Below are 12,491 nucleotides of genomic sequence, written 5' to 3'. Positions count from 1 at the left end.
CATCGCTGCATCAGCTACCCGCCGCAATCTATCGACCGAAATAGCGCGAAAGGACCTACATTAGCCTGGTGCAAAATGCAAAATTTTCAAACCGCTATAACTTCTACAAAACCAAATATTTTTGATTCGTAATTGCAAATGCAAAATTTGCAAACCGCTATAACTTCTACAAAACCAAATATTTTTGATTCGTAATTGCATTTTTTTTTTATAGAATTGAACATAGAATCCGAATATATAGGACAAAACCCATGTACAAAAAAAAATTTTTTTTGTTGACCTGTGTAATTTTCTTATGGCGTATTTCATAAAAAATGGAGCGCACTTCATTTTATACAATAATACAATTTAGGTGTAATCGAACGATATATATCCAGCTGCCGATTTGATAAAATCTCACGATGTATCTTACAAAAACCGAAAAATGTTGTGCTTGCGGCCGGAAGGACGGTCAAACTTACCCTATGATATCCTTTCCTTTGATGCTGTAAGTAAACCTATTGCATACAAACGTTACCCTGATACAGAGGGATTAAAATCATTTTTTTGTACTTTGACAAATTAATGAAACAAACTGGGAGTAAAGCAAACTCTTGCACAAACAGTTTTTTAAAACTTGATTTTGAAAAAAAAAAACGAGTTAACGTTTTTCCTTATGATTGTGGCGATATGTGTAATACGTATGTTGATTTTTTTGTGCCACACAAGAATTAGGTAGTGAAACTAATTAATATTTTTAAATTTTGTTCATTTCCGTACCGGTACGGTTCTTCATCGTATAGATACATTTTTTTTATTAACTTATACGTATTAGTTGATCGCATTTCACTATTGTTTAGTTTACACTAGTGTAGTGGCGATGTATCCACTACCACTCAGCTTAATGGTAGTGGAAAAATACCATGCGATACACTTTTTTTAGTCGCAGTGTAAAAATTCAGCACTATCAATTGAAAAAAAAATAAATAAATAAATTTGGTGTCCTACCCCAACTATGAACACTACGGACTCATTTAGTCTATGTGATGTCCTCACGGATCGACCAGTTCCACCTAACCCCCAACTATGGTTTTATTGCTATGCCAGGTTAAATGTATACATTATTTTCTATTGAAAAATTGAAAAAAGAACAACAAATTAAGCAATATAGTTTATTTGCGACTCAGGTTGAAAGTTGTATATTCGCCAGAAAGAAAAAAGGCGGTATCGAATAGTAAAAATAAATAAAAATTGATTTTGCAAAATAACCTGTTTAAATAAAGTGAATATAAACGTTCGGCAATACCTGAATGAACTTCTCACTCCTTAGTCGGTACGGTATTTGTTAAATCGATAAAAGAACGTCCCTCTCTAAACTGATTTGCTTTGTTTATAGGCACACTATAGATTTGTAAAGGTTTCATATACGTACAAATAAAACTCCGTGTTCAAATCAAAAGCACATGTGCCTCTCAACCCTCAACAAAATAAATATATATTTGTTAGGGTGAGACCAAACAACAAACATATTTTTTTCCTTTGGTATGGAGAAAATATTGTTCATGGTTTCGAATAAATTAGCTTGTAAAAATTACACCTTCTTATTTATCGCTCTTAGTTCTTGTGAGGAGAAACAACAACGCTGCACTTCTTAATCCAAATGTGATCTTCTTTGGTTTGGAGTTCTGTTTTGCAGTTAAGTTGAGATAGTTATGGAAGTCGTCAAATAACATTTGAGGAGGAATTTTATCCGCGAATAACTTTCAAATGAGTGACCCTAGAAAAACTCATTTTAGATATTTACACAGTATAAATTTTTAGCCTAAATTTAAAACGTTATTGTACTACATACATATGTATATGACGAAACCAAATTTGGTATCAAATTTAAACGCTCAATGTTCACATGGTAAATGGGGTTCTGATTTTAAACATAATGGTTTAAAACTGAAGCTTCAGAATTTTTAATTTCAAACTAAAAGTCTTTGGAGTAAAAACTGCAGTATATGCAGATGTAAAACACATTAGACTAAAATACAACTTGCCACTATTTTTTTCACTGAAGAATTGAAATAATTACAACTTTAGTACCAAAATTTATTAAATATTTATTATAAATGTTGGTAAATTAAGGGCCATTTTCCCCGGAAACGCTATACCGTACATTAGGAAAAGGCCGTAAGACAGATTGTAAATGTTTGTATATATAAATATATATATGAATGAGCAAACGCGTCTCTAAATCTTCCCTTACGACACCAGAAAAGCTCCATAGGTTAGATTACTTAAACAAAAAGTTATGCAAACGTCTCCACAAATTGTTTGTTGGAAACTTGGTGATAGTTTAATGATTTAAAATATTGGCGAGGTGGTGTTTTATGCGGTTCTAATTGTGATAAATTAGTGCGAACCATAATCTATTTTCGTCAAAAACTGCAAGTCTGCAACATGGCCGCAATTGGTGCAACTAAAACAAAGATTTTACGGCTTAAACCCATATCAATTAAATCCATTAATCTCTCCCATTGATTAAAATATATATCATTTTCTTGCCTTTAAAATCTTGAGAAATTCTCTACTATTTTTTGTTGTAAATAGTGTTCTGAGTTTTTGAAATAATTCGAATCCTGTTGGCTTGCAAAGTTCAAATCCAGTTTCAAAACTTTTCGTCTAATTTTTAAATTTTTTTGAATTTAATGGTTTTTTGTCGTTTTTTTATACTCAGCGTGCTTTGCACACAGATTATATTAACTTTGGTAACATAACAGTTATCATAACGGCATAAAGGAATCGAGATAAATATAGACTTCCATTAAAATTCCAAATGCTCAGGATGAAAAAAGCAATTGATGTAGCCATGTCCGTCCGCCCGTATGTCTGTAATAGCGATAGCTTGAGTAAATATTGAGATATCTCATTGAAATTCGGTATGTGGACTCCTTGGAACTCATCTCCCATCGCTATTTAAAATGAACTAAATCGGATGACAACCGCGCCTACTTTTTATATATATAACATATTGCAAAACACAAAAACCTGATTATTTAGTAAATAATACACCTAGAATGTGGATATTCGATGCGTGGACTGACATTGGGACTCTTCGTAAAAATTTGAATTTTTTGTTTGAAAAAATCAATTTTACAAATATATAATATAAGTCAAAAACCGTTAACCTATAGGCAGAGTGGTTGCCTTTACTATAAGGAATGCTTGGAAGAAAAATTTACGAAATCGGCTAAGGACCACGCCCACTTTTGTATAAAAGATTTTTAACAGGATCGTGGACGAATAAAATAAGCTATATCTTTGCAATTAGCACCGCCCCCTTTATGACTAAGCAATTTTCCATGTTTCGCGACCCATAAATCGAAGAAAAATTAACGGATCGTAATAAGATGGGGTACACATATTTTCCTTATAGCAGGAATTATTTCTAGAAAAATCGAACGAGGTCAATTAAGGACCACGCCTACTTTTATATACAAAGCTTTTAAAAGGGTCGTAGACGATTATAATAAGCTATATGCCAAAAAGGGCTTAATATCAATGGTATTTTACTTCTTGAGTGCAATTATAACAAAAGGTTACAAAATATAAAAATGTTTGAAAATGGCGTTTTGTCTATATTGCGGAAGCCATAACTCGAAGAAAATGTAATAAAATTGGGAATACATATGTATTTTCTTTATAGCAGGATATATTTCTAGTAAGAATGGACGGGATCGGTTAAGGGCCAAAAAATATGTTTGAAAGGGTCGTAGATAAGAATTATAAATAATAAGCTGAGCGAAAAATGGTTTTGTATCAATATTGACCAACCAAGTTTTATTGTAAGAGGAAATTGGGAGACATTTATTTTTTAAATGGGTAGTGCCACGCTCCTATTTCGGTCAAGCATTACACAACACTTCTAGAGCCTCAAAAATAGTAAGTCCCTCGTAACATAATTCGAAACACATGTTAGGCTTATGACAAGAGATATTTCTAGTAAAAATGGCCTAGATCGGTTAAAGACCACACCCGCTTTTATTTAAGAGATTTTGGAAAAGTTCACCGATGAATGTAATATGCAAATCTATTCGAAACATTGTTTTCTATCAGTGATATTTTATTTTCGAAATGTCATTATAGCAAGAAAAAGGAAAAATTAAAAAAAACTTTTATGGGCATGGCACCTCCCCCTTTTTTGTCCATCTCATGAAGGAGACTAGGCGTATACACAAGTTGGTACACATATTCCCCTTATAATGAAAAACATTATTTAATAGTCACACATTCCTTTGATATTACTTTTTTTCAAAAATGTGCTTCAGTACGATTAGAAAAGCAACACAGGCCCACAGAAAAAAAGTGGGATGTACAACGGAGATCCACTTCCACTTGATGATTTCTAACGGAATTTGAATGACGGACTTTAAATATGCATGAAAGCTATGTCGCTTTGAAGCCATTATCTAGCACTATTGCTAAGTCCTTTCAAATAAAGTCTTAATTTCCACTGATTTTATGACTAATTGATAATTTTTATCCGTTCTATGCTTACTAGAGCAAGCTTATTCCAAACATACATAGAAACAAGCTTTCTTTTGGGATCAATGGAAGAAAAAACTTTGCCATTTAAGATACAAATATTTCATTTTGGAGTGGACCTGCATAAACATACCTACTCTACGTTCAAAGCCCTTAAATATATAATGTAACGGCGGCTGACTTTATGTGACCGCCCACCAAACCAAAGGCAAAGCAACATCAAAAACTGCGAAAAAAGGTTTTTTTTATCTCGAAAAAGGTTTTCTAAGCGGGGTCGCCCATCGGTAGTGGTTTAGAAAACACTCCGAGTGTTTCTGCCATGAAAATCCTTTTAGTAAAAATTCATCTGTCTTGCAGTTGCCGATGTCGGTATAAAACATATGGGTCCCGTTCCTCCAATTTTTAGGAAAAATTAAAAAGGAGCCCGACGTAAAGTGGAAGAGACGCTCGGCTCATTTCTTTGAATGGAAATCACACCAAGTGTTTTTTGTTTGTTAAAAAGACGAATAAATGTATAAAGGTTAAACCTTTGCTAGTGTGTATTACTTGTACCGTCGCGACGGTTTGCCATTAACATTTTTGTGAAGTTTCCACACAATATATTTACAATATTTGTTGGCGTACGTTACACAGTGTGCCGGCTCGGTTGCACGGTTGGAAAACTTGCGTCCAAATTTTAGGACGTACATACATATACGTACGCATGTACATATGACCAAGCGGCTGTGTGAAATTTCACTTGCGGGAAAAGGGATGAATTCTATAGTGATGTAGGTACGAATTCGTATTTTCTGACGGCTGCCAGCTAAATTTTGATTTTACCATCGGCCACACGGCACAGGATAGCAAGACACCCAGACACATACTTATAAGCATACATGGGTATAATGAGAACAAAGGGGAAAATTGAATTAAAAAAAATGGAAAACTGAAAAATTTAATAGAAATACGGAAACTAAAATGGCATTAGCACTAGCAACTCTGACAACGATTGCAATTCGCCAGCACCACCATTATTGTCACGGTTATGCCAGTAAATAGCCGGCTATGGTAGCGCTCCGCCATTACAATTATGGTTACTAGCAACGTTTCTTCAAATTCGTAATCACTCTCTTAGATAGGCGAATGCGTGCACTTTTGCATTTGTGAGTGCAAACGAAGCGTTCGGAGGGTTGTTACGCTCGGAAAATTCTTTTCATCAGCGGATAGCTATATGATATTATGTGGTAGGAATATGTACAGTGTTCAAGCCAGACACGTTTCCGCCGAGAAATTTAAACAACATATACTGCAAGGCATTTAATTTTGAAGAATTTTTGTAGGAAGTAAAGGTTTATTCTTATCAGTTTCGATGGGCAGCTTTTTAATAGTTATTTTAGTTCTGGTCTGCACAAGATCCACGAAAAATTTTAAAGTATTGCGCGACAAAAAGAGATGATTGAAAAAAACAGGAAACCAAACTGTTATTCCTTTTATTGTAAAAGTCATTCACAAAAATTATTTTCGGTCTTTTAATTTTTTAGGCCGAAAGAAACTATAAAATTCGAACTTTTATCCTTTATGACTGAATGAAAGGCCAGCCCTATAACTATGGAACGGCTCATCTAGACGCTTTTTTATAAAGTGTCCTTCTTGTTTTAACATACAGCGGTATATCAAATTTCAAGGCAAAATCATAATTGGATCAAATTTGCTGGCGAAAAATTAGGTGTACGAGTATGTATGCTACGTGCTATGAAAAGTATAAGTATAGTTCTATGAGAGTTGGTTTTAGTTTTTCTATGACAAATTTCTGGTATTACTAACAAAAACTTTCAAATGACCATATAGATTTCAAATCTAGTCATTCAGAAGAATCTACCGGTAAAAACTTCGGTTTTATTTCGATGATAGTTCCATAGTTATAGGACCGGAATTTTATATGTCCCTAGAAAATAAAAGTCCGGATTTTACTTTTATTTGTGAATTTTTTTGAAAAAAGTACGAATAATAAAAGGGATACATGATTCGTCATGAAAGTGCTATGGGTATCCCCAAGATCCCGCAAATTTTCACCTAGGAACATATTTTGACCAGGACTTTTTCGACTCAAAAAAAAAAAAAAATTTTCATGTAAACAATTTTCACTTTGCCCCCTTTGTGTGTCTTTTTCACAAAATATGTTTTTTGTGCTTAGCAACAATAAACTATTACCAAAATGTTAAAAAATCTGGAAAGCGGGTTAGGAATATAATTAAAGAGGGTTTATTTAGTTTGGATAATCGATTTAAGCAGATTTGAATGATACAATATTGAAATTCTACTGCTATATACACACATGCATATATACATATATCTTGGCTGATATTTCGGAAACTCTTCATCTCAGAAAACTTTTACTTCAGAATTTCATTCAAAAACGCTCTTATTGAGCTTAAATTCAATACAGTGAGAACATTCTGAGATAGATCGTTTTTGAAAGAAATCCTGGAGTATTGCGGTTTTTCCGAACTGGCAGCTGAGATAGAGTGATATTCCCATCAGCAGTTGATATACATATAACGATGCCGATTGAACATACATTTTCATATTTAATAGCGAAAATATAGACAACCATGATTCAATATTTTTTACCTTAACTGAAGCCTTTGAAATTATTAGAAGATAATTTTACCTATTCTCGGTCAAAAATCCTTTTACCTGTAACAAAAAAAAAAAAAAAAATACTGTTAGGTATTGAAATCAATCGAAATAATTAATGAAAATATATGAATTCTTATCATTTACACACAAAACTACAAATACGTAGTTATGTATATTATACGACATTCTCTCCGCCTAGGAAAGCTTGTCTATAGAACAATTAATTACCAACTTTTTTCAATTAGGATACAACAAACACAATGTCCAATAAATTTTCACCAAATAGTTTGTGTTCAAAACAACCCACCTAAAGTTTTTACAAGAAACAAGTAAGGAAGGCTCAGTTCGGGTGTAACCAAACATTACATACTCAGCTGAGAGCTTTGGAGACAAAATAAGGGAAAATCACCATGTAGGAAAATGAACCTAGGGTAATCCTGGAATGTGTTTGTATGATATGGGTATCAAATGGAAGGTATTAAAGAGTATTTTAAAAGGGAGTGGGCCATCGTTCTATAGGTGGGCGCCATTTCGCGATATCGCCATAAAGGTGGACCAGGGGTGACTGTAGAATGTGTTTGTACGATATGGGAATCAAATTAAAGGTATTAGTAAGGGTTTTAAAAGGGAGTGGCCCTTAGTTGTATATGTGGACGTCTTTTCGAGATATCGCCATAAAGGTGGACCAGGGTGACTCTAGAATGTGTTTGTACGATATGGGTATCACATTAAAGGTGTTAATGGGTATTTTAAAATGGAGTGGGCCTTAGTTCTTTAGATGGACGCCTTTTCGAGATATCGCCATAAAGGTAGACCAGGGGTGACTCTAGAATGTGTTTGTACGATATGGGAATCACATTAAAGGTGTTAATGAGTATTTTAAAAGGGAGTGGGCCTTTGTTCTATATGTGGACGCCTTTTCGAGATATCGCCATATAGGTGGACCAGGGGTGACTCTAGAATGTTTGTACGATATGGGAATCAAATTAAAGGTATTAGTAAGGGTTTTAAAAGGGAGTGGCCCTTAGTTGTATATGTGGACGTCTTTTCGAGATATCGCCATAAAGGTGGACCAGGGGTGACTCTAGAATGTGTTTGTACGATATGGGTATCACATTAAATGTGTTAATGAGTATTTTAAAAGGGAGTGGGCCTTAGTTCTTTAGCTGGACGCCTTTTCGGGATATCGCCATAAAGGTGGACCAGGGGTGACTCTAGAATGTTTGTACGATATGGGAATCAAATTAAAGGTATTAGTAAGGGTTTTAAAAGGGAGTGGCCCTTAGTTGTATATGTGGACGTCTTTTCGAGATATCGCCATAAAGGTGGACCAGGGGTGACTCTAGAATGTGTTTGTACGATATGGGTATCACATTAAAGGTGTTAATGGGTATTTTAAAATGGAGTGGGCGTTAGTTCTTTAGATGGACGCCTTTTCGAGATATCGCCATAAAGGTAGACCAGGGGTGACTCTAGAATGTGTTTGTACGATATGGGAATCACATTAAAGGTGATAATGAGTATTTTAAAAGGGAGTGGGCCTTTGTTCTATATGTGGACGCCTTTTCGAGATATCGCCATAGAGGTGGACCAGGGGTGACTCTATAATGTGTTTGTACGATATGGGTATCAAATTAAAGGCATTAATGAGGGTTTTAAAAGGGATTGGCTCTTAGTTGTACATGTGAAGGCGTTTTCGAGATATCGACCAAAATGTGGACCCAGAACATCATCTGTCGGGTACCGCTAATTTATTATTTATATATGTAATACCACGAATAGTATTCCTGCCAAGACTCCAAGGGCTTTTGATTTCGCCCTGCAGAACTTTTTCTTTTCTTCTACTTAATATGGTATTTGTCACACCCATTTTACAAAGTTTTTTCTAAAGTTATATCTTGCGTCAATAAACCAATCCAATTATCATGTTTCATCCTTTTTTTCATATTTGGTGTAGAATTATGGCATTTTTTTTTCATTTTTCGTAATTTTCGATATCGAAAAAATGGGCGTGGTCATAGTAGGATTTCCGCCATTTTTTATACCAAAATAAAGTGAGTTCAGATAAGTACGTGAACTAAATTTAAGCTATTCAATTTTTTGTTAAAATTTGACTTTAAAATTTTTTTTTTAAAGTGGGCGTGTTCGTCATCCGATGTTGCTAATTTTTATTTAGCACACATATAGTAATAGTAGTAACGTTCCTGCCAAATTACAGCTTGCAAAACTTTTAAAAGTGGACGGTGCCACACCCATTGTCCAACATTTTACTAATTTTCTATTTTGCGTCATAAGGTCAACCCACCTACCAAGTTTCTTCGCTTTAGCCGTCTTTGGTAATGAATTATCGCACTTTTTCGGTTTTTCGAAATTTTCGATATCGAAAAAGTGGGCGTGATTATCGTCCGATTTCGTTCATTTTGAACAGCGATCTGAGATGAGTGCCCAGGAACTTACGTACAAAATTTCATTAAGATACCTCAAAATTTACTCAAGTTATCGTGTTAACGGACGGTCGGACATGGCAAAATGAATTTCTTTTTTCGCCCAGATCATTTTGATATATAGTAGCCTATATCTATCTCGATTAGTTTATGCCGTTACGGATTACCGTTATGCGAACAAAATTAATATACTCTGTGAGCCCTGCTCAGCTGAGTATAAAAATATATATTAAGGTGCTCTGTTTCAATAATAATACAGTACAAATGGTGTCTGGTTCGCATTCATTTGCGGGCCCAATTGAATAAAGGAACATACATGGAAATAATATTTGCTTACTATTGCCTTACTTATTCCGATCTTACCGTACCTTCCGTAGCTTACTACTTCCATTCCACAATTTCCCAAGCAATTAAGAAATGAGCGCCTCATTGCAATGGATCAGCAGCAAACTTCAGCACACGTGCACACAACACAATGGACAAAAAAAACAAAAAAAAAAAAAAAAAAACACTAGTACGGTGCAAACAAACAGCCAGCTACATGCCACACAAATCACTTAATTACTTACTTAAGGTTGGATGCCTTTGTGGTAAGTTTATAACAAGCAAGGTGATGGTACGAGAGAAGGAAGGATAGAGGTGAACGTATTTTAAAGGAATAAAAAAGTGAAAATTAAATGCAGAACTGATGTAAGCATTCCTGTTGCTTTTTACGTGCATTGAGCACGTTTGTGGCAAATTTTGTTGACAATAGGCCACTATGCGCCACGCTCAACGGGCCCCCTTGTGACCGCGATCTTCTGCCGCGTTGGAGCTGTATTTTTGTGTGCGATGAAAAATTTAAAATCTTATTATCACCTTTTTATCAACAGGTTTTCTGAAGCAATGCAATGATTCAAGTTCACCGTCTTAGCAATGCCACGGTTTCGTTCGACAACAAAGATCGGTCCCAATCGCATCCCAGATCAATGGCTTATAAATACCTAATTAATGTAATTATTGTAAGGTAACAAATTGCAAACGACAGTTTATGTGGTTGCTAAGAAATCACGCGAAACCGATTCAGTTTGACGGTGCACATAGACGATTTTTAAACTGAATTCATACATCATTTACAAATTTGAGTCCTTAGTAAAGATTCTGTCTTGGCACTGTGGCACAGCAAAGTGTTATCGAAGCTGTTGAGAGAAACCTGATCTCAGGCTTCAGTTACTTCGAAAGTGCATTATTGAACAGAAACATTTTTTCTTCGGTTCAAAATTTTATTTTGCACGTTTGACTGCTATTTCTCGTGTTCGTTGTTTTCACATTTCAACATTTCAGATGTCACTGCATTTGTTAGGACAGCAAATTATGATAATGCACACATTATTATGCGTATTTATTCATAAAATTATTGTTTTTACTCATCGAATGTGTATAGGATATAGAATAAGTAAACTCCTGCATGGCAACTGCTATTAAATATACACACGTAAATGAAGATATGCGTGGATAACCAGGCTAAACTTAAAAAGAACAATATTACCATCGTAAAATGTGGAGTTTTGAATATTTTTATCTTAAATGTATTCAGGATTAAGGGCGAATGGTCTAGAATCATTGCATTTGAAAATTGCATTTCCTAAGTAATTGAAAATACGCAGCATTAATATCCATAGCATATTTTCACTTTAAATAGTAAATCAGCAGCTATTTTGAGGGCAGTTGCCATTTCGTAGGACATCACAATGTTAAAAGTGTCAGTTCTGCGCTAGTTCGGGATTAGTGCGATTCGTAGGTTAATGCCTGAAAACTGATTGAATCTGAAAAATTGTTTGATTACATGATATGCGAGAATGATTTTAATAGCAATTTGGGGGAGAAAACTAACTTTGAGAAAACTGAAGCTTACAACGTTTTCACGCTAACCATTCACTTATTCCCCTGGAAAGGTTAAGTTGGGTGGCCACTGCTTGACAAGGTGGCAGCAGCTCATTTGAACATTTTTATAGTCGGTGATGTGAGAGCATTTTAACCAACGGCGACACTGATATCCTACCATTAAGTGAATCGCTGCGTAGCAACAATATACTGCCTGATAAGGCAAACATCGATTCCCGAAATTTCCTCAGAGGATTTATGTGCATTTCGAGATATATACGCCTTGTTCTTGCAAAAGCTAGGCAATTAAGCATGAAGAGATTGGCTGACTCCACTTGTCATCCTATATGCAACTTACACAGTTAGGATTCGCCAGAATACTGAGCCGCACTGCATGGGTTCTTACGGGGCAGTGCCCCGTCTACGCTCCAATCATCGTTGAAAGATGGGCTTTATTGGACCGTAGTAATATCGCCGAGCGGTTGTTATCCACAACCAGCCAGAAGGATTTTGAGAACCGACAAAGGGTGGCTTCAGCCCAGTACTTGCTTAGCGGGCCGGAAAACCACCTTTCAAGAGGCAGACAACAATTGGCAAGCGGTGTACCTAAGTCCCTGCTGGCACTACGCTCGACCGCCAACTTCGCTCGACCGCACAGTCTTAGAGCTCAGCTCCTTGATAGCCGCCTGAGTGTCCGATTAGATGTCAAAGTCGTTAACACATTACACAATGGAAAGCATCCCGTTGAAATAGAGACTTGTGCTTGGAAGACGATGCAGTGGTCAAGCAGCCTGAACATTCAGCTAAGTCCAAGCCACTGGCAATATACGCCCCTTTGTCCTTTCCATTAGTGAACAAGTATCCCAAGAACAAGATTAATATTTGGTGCACTTATGTATCTTACCGGTAGAACCAGCAAGGAACAACTTAATAAATCGTATTAATGATACGATATGCATGAAGAGGAAGGGTTTTTTATATCTTTTATTCACTCTTCCACAAAACTTCTTACTATTTAAATAATGCCAGAGGTTTCCCTTTTTGCTTGTT

At 35.5% G+C, this 12,491-nt stretch overlaps 1 protein-coding gene across 9 annotated transcripts in view; it reads right to left on the bottom strand.

The window, feature by feature from the left end:
- Nucleotides 1–12,491, bottom strand: part of Antp (Antennapedia) — a 971,420-nt gene that overhangs the window by 209,740 nt on the left and 749,189 nt on the right. For 7 of the 9 annotated variants that reach the window (XM_067760255.1, XM_067760264.1, XM_067760256.1 and 4 more), the window contains one exon: nucleotides 7,166–7,191. The exons of 1 other annotated variant lie outside the window; for it this stretch is intronic. The gene's annotated coding sequence lies outside the window, so the exon portion shown is untranslated. Of the gene's footprint in view, nucleotides 1–7,125; nucleotides 7,192–12,491 lie in introns of all 9 variants that reach the window. One more of the 9 variants, XM_067760263.1, reaches the window with a different exon arrangement.

The sequence above is a fragment of the Eurosta solidaginis genome, chromosome 1, assembly GCF_040869045.1.
Source record: "Eurosta solidaginis isolate ZX-2024a chromosome 1, ASM4086904v1, whole genome shotgun sequence".
NCBI classification, from domain to species: Eukaryota; Metazoa; Arthropoda; class Insecta; order Diptera; family Tephritidae; genus Eurosta; species Eurosta solidaginis.
This window is presented reverse-complemented; position numbering and strand designations above follow the sequence as displayed.